The following is a 12,317-nucleotide window of genomic DNA, read 5'->3' on the forward strand; positions in this document are numbered from 1 at the left end:
GAACTCGAAATCTTTCTGAGTGCTAGGGTCTCAGACAGGCACTTGTTCAATTTTGTGAACAAGTTTCAACAAAATCCTTGAGTCACTGTCACCGCAAATCCTTTGACGTTGAACGTACAGGGCTGCATGCAATGATTTAAAAAATCCTTTCTAGCTGTAAAATGTAAACCATTGGTAAAACTAAAAGGATAAATATAATAAGTCAGCTGGAGTTTGGGGATAATATTTAGTGTCTAGGTTTGGAACCCATAATCTTGACCATGCTAGGCAAGCAAGCATTCTACCACTGAGCTATATCCATAAGAGCTGTGTGTATGTGTGTGTGTGTGCTTTAAAATATTACATAGACATCTATTGAGGATATCTCTAGAATTATATATTTTATAAACTCTATCAATTATTTCAAATATTCTGTAAAAAATGTGATGTCTGTATTATTTGATAAAGTTACAAAAAATTGCTATAAAATCATATGAAAAATAATTTAATGATACATGAAAATTGTTAACAATAATGACAACAGGAAAAATAAAATGCCCTTAAAATTGTTTGAGGTTTCTCAATAACAAGTAGAAGCTGAAGGTTGAAGGGTGGTTTGAAATGCCCTGACAGATGCTAGCAGGGCTGCAAGGTGGTGGATTGTATGAACAGATATGCTGAGCAAATGAGTTTTGACAGGACTCCTAGGCATGTAGACACTGGCAAAGCGAGTGAGTTAATATCCGCCAGCCTGGGAACATACTCAGAATTTGTATTATTACTTCTTGACAGGCCAACAGAAAAAGGGTTTGCTCCCCTCTCATGGGGAGCATCAGAGGGTGCTGTCCATTCCATTTTATGTAATAATACCTCTAGTTGAACCAAAACTCTCTTTAGTTTAATCTCTCTCCTGCAATTATGTTACACAAAATGTAACCTAGGTTGTGTGAAGCAGGGCTGCTGGGTGCATGTGTGGGACATGTGTTCGTGTTTGCAATGTCAGCCGGCTGATTTGAGCAGAACGAATCTGGCACTTTCATCTTAGTTTCTCTTTAAACTGGGGCCTAGGTAACTCTGCAAGAAGGGCTGTGGAGCTGGCTGGCGCTGGCATGCAGCAGAGCTTCAATTTGGATGAATAGCCTTAGATGAGATTTGATGGTGTCATAGCATAGCTCTGGGCTTAGGGTCCTTGGGTCATGGAATTGGAGGCTGAATTGTACTGGTTTCACTGTGCCTTCGGAAGACCTCTTTGCATTTAAAGCTGATGGGAAATTGTGTGTGTGTGTGTGTGTGTGTGTGTGTGTGTGTGTGTGTGTGAGAGAGAGAGAGAGAGAGAGAGAGAGAGAGAGAGAGAGAGAGACCAGAGGTGACTGATGATTATGCATGGCAAAAGTGTGTTGGGGTGCAGAAGTGGGGTTAGGAGTGGGGTATGTGGATGTGCATGCACCATATGCACCATTGTGGAGCTCAAACTCTTTCCTTTTAAAGCTTAGTATCATTGAGTCCAAATAGTATATATACCTTAAACAGAATATTGATAACCTTAGGCTTCTATGACCTTCTGATGGATGGGGGATGATTTGTTAATAGAAATGTTTATAAAGAAAGCTGCATCACAATGTGCCTTGTGGAGAAGGTGGCTCTAAAAAGCTGAGTGGCAGAGCGTCACTCTACCTTCTGCAGTTTAAGCAAACTGAGGACCAGGGAAAGCCTTTATTTGCACGGAATTTTCCAGTGACATGGAAGGGTTGTAGTTCTTTCTTTTTGTATTTCTTTCTTGTTGGCTAGACATGCTGGACCCTAATCTAAACAAGAACCACAGGCTGCCCTGGCTTTGCCTGGCATCACACCAAGCTCTGCTAGGTGATTTTACTTCTATATTTTATTTATTTCTACACTGATTTCTATATTTATTCTCTTGGATTTTTCTTCCCCAAGCGGAGCCTCTCACTTCTTTACTCTTGGAACATGTTCTGCCACCAAGAACTCCCTTGGGGTTCAGTCACTGGGCTCAGTCCCCAGAGAAGCAAGCTTAGGGCTCAGGGACTCTTGCTTCTAGCAGCCTCCTGCATTCTACATGGTGTTCATGACTGAGAATGGGGTTTGACTAGCTCTCCTTCATGAATTACCTCTTCCCCCAAAAACTTACACCTCTCTTAGTCTGCCACACATTTTTTAACTTTTACCCATTTCAAGAAATGCATTAAGGCTGGGCAATGGTGGCTCATGCCTTTAATCCCAGCACTTGGGAGGCAGAGCCAGGTGGATCTCTGTAAGTTCGAGGTCAACCTGGTCTCCAAAGAGAGTTCCAGGAAAGGCACAAAGCCACACAAAGAAACCCTGTCTCAAAAGAACAAAAACAAAAACAAAAAAACAAAAAAAAAAGAAAGAAAGAAAGAAAGGAAGAAATGCATTAAATCCAAAGTTTTAGTTAAATGGCATCTTCCATAATAAAATGGCTATAACCTTAGGACAAGCATCACACAATTACTTATGCCTCATTAGCTTAGGCAGACTACCTTAGTAATCTCATGGCCTCCACCAATTAGGGTGTCAGTCACTTATGTACTGTAGTGGACACTGTCAGGTACTGTCCAAATCTCCTAGCCAGTATAGTATGCTCCTTGCTATAGGCTAAGACTGTAGACACTGATGTCCACAATTCACAGTGGACGCTGAAGAGCCAATGTGCCCAAGAAAATACTTCCCCTACATCTGCTGATGCTCATTGTTAGGGTATAAAAGCCTGTGAGACAAGGACTGGAGAACAACTTGGAAGGGCCTGCCCAGTATCAGAGCACCAAGTGACTTTGCAGTGACTATGCTCTGATCCTACTTGTCTTCTTCCTTGGTATTGATCCCAAGAAGCGGGGCTGAGTCTGCAGGCTATGAACATTGTCTGCTTTGCCAATAATGTGAATTCTTTGGAAGGGGGGGGGGATTCCTTGCTGTAAGGATAAGGATGGAGGTGTCAGCATATGTCATTGCCACAGAATCACAAGCTTTGAAGCCAGGATGGCTCCCAGTTGTTCCTTTGTCCTAGCTGAGAGACATGTTCTAAGTAGGTGGGGGTTCTCACTGAAAGAAAGTGATTTGGATTGCAGTACCCCAAGGTCAAGGAGGGCCTGCAGGGGGCTGGCATGCAGTGACTATTATCAGATTAGCATTTAGGCTCTTAGACTCTGAGAAGCCAGAGAAAGGCACCATGTACGAAGGTGGAAGGGCTCCTGGACAAACACAGGGATTTGAAAATGTGGTCTGGCTTTGTTTCCAACAAGGGCAAATTTCTGAAATGGAAATACACAGGACCTCCAAGGCACTCCACAAATTAGAGCATGGAACATGCACTGTGTTGGTGGGCTTTTACCAGCTCTACAAAATAGCTTCATTGAGCAAATTAATCAAGTAGTTTTGATTACCAGGGAAACATATCTACTGATGGGAAAATGACTTTCAGACTCTTTCAGCGGTTGTGTTAACTTGTAATTCATCTGAGCAAACAGAAGAAAGTTTGGCCTGTGAGACAAGGATTGGAGAAGCAGGTTTTGCTCTTGAGGACTTCATGTTCTGGTTGCCTGCTTCTGAAGCTGGACTTGCAGATCTTCCTGATGCTTAGCAAGGGGTGGAGGGGGCTTCCAGCCATGGGAATACTCATTTCTCTGGAGTCCCAGTCTCACCTAATGATTTTGGAAAAACAATGTTATCTTTATATCAAAGCATGCATAGATTCTTCAGGGCATGGGATATAATATTTTGTCTTTGTATATTGGAAGGACAAAGTAGAATGTGTCAGTGCCACCCTAGTTACCTAAAGTCTGTGCTTAGCTCCCATTCTGGAGTGTCAAGGCGTATGCCCTTGGGTGTCAAGAGAGGCGTTATGGTGGAAAACTTTGAACTGCACTGTCAACTCTGTAAGCAGAGCACATCAGAGTAAATACAAGAGGTAGGCATCAAGGTGGATGCTGTGACGTGAACCTTTGAAGAGTACTGTCAGCTCCATAAGCAGAGCCCATCAAAAGCAACATCACAGATCTGAGGTGGGAGGACCACAGGCCTTTGCAGGTGGGTGCTTGTATCCCAGATGGACCTTGAAGAGTGAGTGGGTGGGTGCTGACAGGCGGCAGACCGGAGGGCAAAGGAGGGGCAGTAGGTGCCTCTCTGGGAGAAAAAGTGCTGAGCCAAGGAACGATGTGACTGAAAAGTCAACCACTTGGTTTGGGAGGGGAACAGGAAGTGGTGGCCGAGGAAACAGGGAAGAAGGTTGAAGAATTTGTAAGGGGAGGCCAGAAAGGCAGGCCAAGGGAGCAGCTACTGGACAGAGGGGCTGAGAGACTTGGGTGCTCAGGCCCTTGGTCCAGGGCTAGAAGTTGATATCAGCCCAGAAACTGACCTGACTGAAGATGATTCTCAGGGTCATCTAAACCCTGCATCTGTTTTCTCCCCTAGACTTTCTTTCACAGGGATATCCGAGGACTAAACCTGCTGAGGAAGGTAAGGTGTTTAGCACAATGCCAGCTGCCGGCAAACGCTCAGTAAGTTATTGTTCTTGTATCATTCCAACAATAGGTCATTTAAATACGCCGTGCTGTATCACTGTATGGTTTTCAACACTAAATACTAAGGCTGTGAGAAATTAAGAGGGAGCGAGATGAGCTGGAGCTGAGAACGGCAGAAGAGAAAGATGCCCTGGCAGGAGTTCTGTTTGGCCAATTGTAAAAACAGTCTCAATTATTCACTAAGGCAGAATTTGTGCAAGTTTCAGCTTGCTGGTCTCCACTGTATTTATCCCTGGAGAATGGCTGGACCTCATTTTTTTTTTAACATCTCCTTTGAGTTAAGTTTGCACTTTCATAAATCTCTCCTTCCTCGGCCTACTTCTGTCCTGAAAGCAACCTTGGGAACAGTCACAGAAAGGCAAAGCACCACTTGGTTCATAGAATCCCCTTTGTTCACCTTCAGCTTTCACAGGCATGAGCTTCTCCACCAAAACATGCTGTCCAATTGTCAGACCAATAGAGAGGACCTGGGATTCAGAGGGGGAAAGGCTGAGCCCAGACTACAGGCTGTGTGAGTATGGCATCAGCCCTGCGATGTTCTAAGTGCCCCTTTCAGACCTGCCGTAAGACTTTGATCCTGCTATCTACGACCCTTGACCTGTGGTTTCCCACCTCAGTCTTCCCTCTCGTTTCCCTTCTTTTCTTATCATCGTCCCTTCTGTTGTCCAGAAGACACTGGCTGGACCAGCGTATACTTGAGATTTCTCCTCCTCACTTTGAACATCATCCCACATCCACATGATTGAAAATAGCCTCTCTTCCATCCCCCCCTTCCTTACTCTCTAAAGTGAGATGTCTCAGCTTTCTTATTTTATTTATTAGTGTGTATTTATGATTTTGTGTGACTGCACCATTGTGCCACAGCCCACACATGGAGGTCAGAGAACAGCTTTCTGGAGTCTGACCCTCCTTCTACCACAGGTTTTGAATATTACATTCATGTCAGCAGGCTTCTTCTACTCACTGATCCATCTTGCCTGTACCCATCTTCATTATTGAATCTTGCAATTTTCTATTTTTTCATTGAATCCTTTCTTGGGTCCCTACACTAAAACAATGTAATTGTACCAAATATCTCCTTATTCTCTCCTCCAGTGATCTTTGATGTTCCTACTGGTTCCCAACCTTATGTTGCAAGTGCTGTTTCTCCCCAAAGCCTAGTGATTCTGTATTTCCACTGGACACATAGTCCCTTAAATGCTGCAGGTCCTTCAGAGGCCTGGAAGAATGGAGAATGACCTAACAAAATTTGCTTCAATTAATCAGAAGAGATAAAGAGGGACACTTCATCCTATTCAAAGAATCAATTAATCAAGAAAACTGTCCTAAACACGTATGTACCAAACTCTTGTGCACTCAATTTCATAAAAAATAACACTACTCGAATTAAAGACACAGATTAATATCAATCTATTAATAGATGGTGGTTTCAGCATCCCACTCTCTCCAATAGAAAGGACATCTGGATAAAAAGAGAAAAACATCAGAATTAATTGACATTATACATCAAATGAATTTAACAGATATCTGCAAAATATTCCACCCAAACATGAAAGAATATCCATTCTCCTTTGCAGTACATGGAAGCTTTTCTAGAATAGACCATATCCTAGGAAGAAAACCAAATATTTACAAAGTCAAAAAGACAGAAATCAACCTTTATAACCTATTTGAACACAATGCAATAAAATTTAAAATTGATAGCAAAAAATCTCTAGAAAATACAAACTCATGTTGTATAAGCATTTTTTAATTGTCTTTGTCTTTGACTTTGCTTAAGATGATTCTTTTTGTGTGTAGACATTATAAGCCCCAAAGAGTTTCAGTGATGGGTTGGGGAGGTAGCTCGGTTGGTAGAATGCTTAGCTAATATGCATGGGTTCAATCCTCAACACCACATCAACTGAGTATGGTGATATAAACCTGTAATTCCAGCATTTATTATTAAAAACAAAAGGATCGAAAGTTCAAGGTCACCCTCTGATATGTAGTGAGTTTTTTGGCCAGCCTATGAGACCCTATCATTAAAAGAAAAATAATATCAGTGAGAATGAACTTTTTATTTATTCATTTGCTGGAGTCTGCATTTCATACCATGTCTAGGCAACCTTTCTTCCCTTCACGATCTACACTCCTCCCATGTATCCATTAGGAATTTTCATGATTTTTCATTTTTCATGGTATGCTGAAGTTAATCCAAATATGTGGTGTGAGGTGTGGATCTCTTTTTCACCAGGGACTTCCAGGAAAGAGAATCACTTGTACAACTGCAGGTCTGAGTTTAACCAGACCACAGCCTCTCAACCTGCCCCAGTAGCATAAATCCTGCTGCCCCTTGTCATTTCTCCCATGTAGACAGTGATCACACACAGTTTCTATCTAAATGCCTCTTGGCTGTGCTATTCTCCAGATAAAACTTTCAGTATTCCTCCATCTCCATTCAGCAGTAGTTAATGTCAAAGTCATCTACCTGGGATCAGTGTCATTGTAGATGAAAAGAAGTCCCCATCTCTCAGATCTGGATACCTGGGTCATTCTACACAGGAAGGAGTGCTGACCTTCGCTAGATCACCAGGCTGCTTTAAGCAGGTAGCAGAACTAAGAGAATCAAACTATCAACAGTCACTGTGCCATTTGTGACCAAGTCCTACTGTGTGTGTAACACAGAACTAAGAACTTCACACACATGCAAAATATTTGTCTCAGGCCTATGTTTTATCTATTTAAAAGAAATGATAGGTACTTCTGGCTTCACTTAACCTTGCTTCCCTTCATGAAGCCTCTAGTCTGTATGTCTGTATGTAACATATTTAGAGAGAGGGTCTTACTATGTAGCTCTAGCTGACCTGGAACTCAATATGTAGATGATGTCAGCTTAAAACTCACTGAGATCCACCTACCTCTGCCTCAAAAGTTCTGGGAATAAAGCTGTGCATCATCATACCCAACAAGGTCTGTATTTCTGATACTAGTCTATTAGCTATATCTAGAACAGATTATATCTTGTCTTCATGCCTTCCATGGCCCAAATGAAATCCTGTGTGTCAGTAAAGCTGATGACATTTGTACTCAGTGATTAGTCTTATGTAAGGGGAAATATCATGGTCCTCATAGAGGCACAGAAAGAAAGCCCAGACCAAGGAAGAAGTATCAATCCGATCAAAACTTCAGGTTGAGCTGACAAGTCCAAATTCCAGGAAGTATACAATGAAGGTGGTTAGTAAATAGTTGTGAGGACATATAAATAGAACCCAAAATATGGAAATGATGACTCTGGTTCCATGCCTTTGAACCCTCATAATTGTGAGCAAAATAAATCATTTTCTTCATAAGTCACTCAACTCTTATACTTTGTTATCATCATGGAAAGCAAACTGATAACACCAATCAATGATAGAAATGTAAACACCTAACATTTTAGGAAGTTGTTATTCATTATTTATGAATATAACGGTATTGTGGCTTTGTCTTTTAAAAGTCTTTATCTCATAGTCAAATACATAGGAGTATTTCCTAAAGGTACTTGGGGTCTGCCTTAATGAAATCTAGTAAACTTCTTGGTTGTGGGACAGAGTTTTCCTGGAAAGCCACAACACATACCTATCGACCAACTCCAGAAAGGGAACCCATGACAGACCAAAGTAATGACTGAACCAAAGTCCAAATGGTGAACCAGTGAGTTTTCTTTGGGGTTATGAAGAGTAGTATAGGTGAGGGGTTGCTTACATGAGCATGGGTGACTTTAAAAGGCAGCAGCATCACTAAAAAACCCACCCAACACCAGTGAAGACTCAGAAAACCTGCACCACTAGAGCTCTGCACAACATGCAGGCAGCTTGGTGATTTAAGGATCTGTTCTCTGCAGCTCTCCTGGTCAGTCTTCTCCCCCAGTAGTTATGTACTTCTCCTATAAATCTGAGGAGGGCCCTTAGAGAAGCACCCAAGTCTTCACTTTCCCAGACACGTTTACCTTCTGAGTCATATGAGCCTCTTCCCCCCTCCTAGGGGAAACAACTGGTGTGTGTGTGTGTGTGTGTGTGTGTGTGTGTGTGTGTGTGTGTGTGTGTTTAATCCAAGCCTAAGACATCAGAAGCTGCTCCAAGTCAAAACACTCTCTTGCACCTTGAGTGCAGAAGTTCCAGGATGGATTGAACTTCCTGGGCTTAGTCAAATCAGCACAGAGGCTCAGCTTGGTTTCTAGGGACTCTTGTTTTGAAGGTTATCATCAAGTAAGTGTGATCATAATCTGAATATGATAAGAAGATGGTAGCCTAGCGAAGACAGGCATTCTTAGTTTTCATTTCAAATATTGTCAAACACTTCTTCCTTCCTCAGTAGCTATTCTCCTTCTCCAAAGAAGAGCCTGGAAACAGTGGTAGCAAGGGATTCAGTATTGCAATATCCAAGCCCTCTTGGGTGGGACACAGGAAAATATAACAGTAACTAGGACAGACCCAGGGCCTCCTAGCTGTTCCCCCACCTTCAGCCTTTCCTTCTAGGGGTTCCTTTTTGACACCTGCACACCTGCAGAACCACGCCCTACCAGGGCCCCCCAGTGGTCCTACTAGGCTAAAACTCAAATCACTGCATTATCCTACCCACATAAAAGAAGCTTCTTCTTGTAGTAGATGGAAATTAACACATAGACCCACAACTGAATAATGTGCAGAGTGAGGGACTTTAGAATACCCAGCCCTAAATGGGATGTCTGCATCATATTCCTCCCTTAAAGGCTCAGAGGTCCATGAGGAAGAGGAGACAGGAAGATTGTAAGAGCCAGAGATGGTGTATGGTTCTAACAGAAACATCGTCTTCCATACACAACAGGACTGATATTCATATACAGAAGACCTACACAGGTTCCAACCAGACAAAATCCTGGTATAGAGAAGGGGAAGAAGCTATTTACAATTGATAATTGCTGGGAAAGGGAAAATCCATTTGAGGAAAATGGATTTTTCTCTAATGGTATATCATGGGTGTATAAACCAGATTCCAGAACAGGCTCCCATATGCAGGAGTAGTTGGCCAACACAAAACGAACTCCATGTGTTGTGCTGTGTTTTGTTTTATTTGTTTATTTGTTTTGTGGGCTTTTAATTTCATTTTAGTTTGGTTTTTTGTCTTGTTTTGATTTTGATTTTTTTGTTTTTGTTTTTGTTTAGGGAAATAAAGAAAGAACATGAAGTTGAGTGAGTATAGAGGTAGGGAGGATCTTGGAGAAGTTGGAAGAGGGAAAACATGATCAAAATATATTATATGAAAAATATTATGTAAGAAACTTAAGATGATTTCTAAGACTTTTATTGTTTTATTTCCAACATAGTTAACTCTCCAAGGACAAGTTAGAGTCAATTGTCCTCTTTCTCTTACTAAATGGTGACTTCCTGCTCACATAAAATTTACAGACCCACAAGCCCTGTTCACTTACAATGTATAGCTCCAACGTGAGGTTAAGTCTATACATGTAACACAATGCACAGCTTTCTAGCCTTGGCCCAAATCTCTTGGGAGGGGAAGACACTAAAACCACTTGTTCCTTGGTGTTCTCTGCCCCAAAGGACAACAGAAATTCCTCTTTCCAAATTGTCTCTCTTCTCTAATGAACCGGGCTGTTAATGTTGATGTTGTCATTAGATGCAGACATGCATAACATGTTGTATTAGTCATATTTCTCACTGCTGTGGCAAAATACCTGATGATGAGACATAAGGAGAGATGAGTTATTCAGGCTTGTGGTCTGAGGGATACAGTCTGCCATGAGGAGGAAGCATGGTCCATGAGCATGAAGTGGCTGGTCCTGTGCTCTCACAGTCAGGAGGCAGAGAGAGATGGATGCTGCTACTCTGGATTACCTCTCCCCCCCACCTTTTCCTTTCCTTATGTAGTCTGGAACTCCTGTCCATGGATGGTGAGGCCCATACAGTTAAACCTCTCTGGAGAAATGCTCTCACAGACACATCCAGAGGTAAGTCGAAATCCAGACAAATTGACAATGGAAATTAACCACCACACAATTGATGTATTCCCTGTTTTTAATGTTTTGTTGTGACAGTTATATTGGAAATCACAGCTGAAGCACCCACTGCATTATCTTTTTGTGACTTTTCTGTTTATTGGCTTTGTTTATGTAGAACCTTATTGGTATGCCGATTTTTAAAAGGAACTTGCCATGTGAAGGAGCTACCAGATGCTACTGAGTATGACAGTAATGAATATCAGTTTTTACATTTTATGTTTTTGTTTTGTGTGTAGAGTGTGTTACCCACTCTCTCTCCCTCCCCCTCCCCCTGGTGTGTGTGTGTGTGTGTGTGTGTGTGTGTGTGTGTGTGTGTGTACACCATGAGCATGCCTGGTGCTCTTGGAGGCCATCTTTCTGGCACCAAATGTCATGGTTTGATGTAATAGGAGGTAAAAATTAGTATTCACCAATGGAGTTTTAGAGGAAGATCTCCCTCAGTAGACAACTGTATTGCATAAAACACTTTACTTGTGGATGTATCTTTTCCTCTGGAGTGGACACTGGCCATTTGATTCCACTTGTTTTCTTCATTGTTAGACTTAGAATTTTTGTTGTGTGTCACTTTGAACAGCAACTGTTCATGGTGGCATTCCTAAAACCACAAGCAGGTCCTGCTCATGACTAGAGTGAACATAAAACTCAGTGATAGAGGCTGAAGCGATGGCTCTGTGATCAAGAGCATTGACTGCTTTTCCAGAGGATCCAGACTCAATTCCCAGAACCCACATGGTGGCTCACTACCATCTGTAACTCCAGTCTCAGGGAACCCAATTCCTTTTTCTGGCCTCTGTGAATACCAGGCATATGGGCACCACACAGACAAACATACAGGTAAAATATCCACACAAGTATAAAATCTTTTTTTTAAGAAAAGATTTATTCATTTTATCATCTTACGTGTATGAGTGTATTGCCTGCATATGTACCACATCCATGCCTGGTTCTCACAGAGGCTCAAAGAGGATGTCAGACCTCTTGGGATTGGAGTTGCAGATGGTTGTGAACCATCATGTGGGCACTGGGAATTGAACCTGAGTCCTCTGTAAGAGCAACAAGTGCTCTTAAACACTGAGACAACTCTCTACCCCACAAGTAAAATTTTCAGAAATATTAGTGGTGTAGAGCCTAGCTGCAGCAGGGTCCAGACCATGTCCTTCTGTGTCTTTGGCCCTGTGTTTCCTTCATCCTTTCTTTCAGCCTATAGCAGCACTGGACCTTCCTCAGCTGTGGAGAGCAGTGGCCATTTTCAGAACAAGCAGATGTGAGTCCTCCCACCATTGATGGGCTGTCCTAAGTCATCTCTATTCCCACGTGTGACAGCCTGGACAAGAGCACCCAGGAAGAAAATGGCCAGTCATGCCCAAATGTCTCCTGTGCCCTGTTAATAGGGAAGGCTCTCATACGCTCCCTTTTCTGCAACAGTATCCTAGAGTACCCTTAAAGTGTTTTAACATTCTAGATAGAAAATAACCCGAATTATGTTATCCTGACAACTCAGGTAATCAAAGCAAGGTAGAAATCTGAAATTCAGAAGCAATGCAGAGGCTTCCTGCATCAAAAAGAAAAACATGGGACAGGAAAGAGGGTTCCATGGGTAGTGCAGACTTGAGTTTGAATCTCAGATCGAGCCCATGTAGAGTTGGGTGCAGGAGCACACATCTGTGATCACTGCACTCCTTGTAGCAAGATGGGAGGCAGAAGAGGAATTCCCAGAAGCTCACAGGCCAGCTAGTCTAGTATATGCAGCAGTGAGCAACAGC

The sequence above is a fragment of the Onychomys torridus genome, chromosome 4, assembly GCF_903995425.1.
Source record: "Onychomys torridus chromosome 4, mOncTor1.1, whole genome shotgun sequence".
Taxonomy (NCBI): domain Eukaryota; kingdom Metazoa; phylum Chordata; class Mammalia; order Rodentia; family Cricetidae; genus Onychomys; species Onychomys torridus.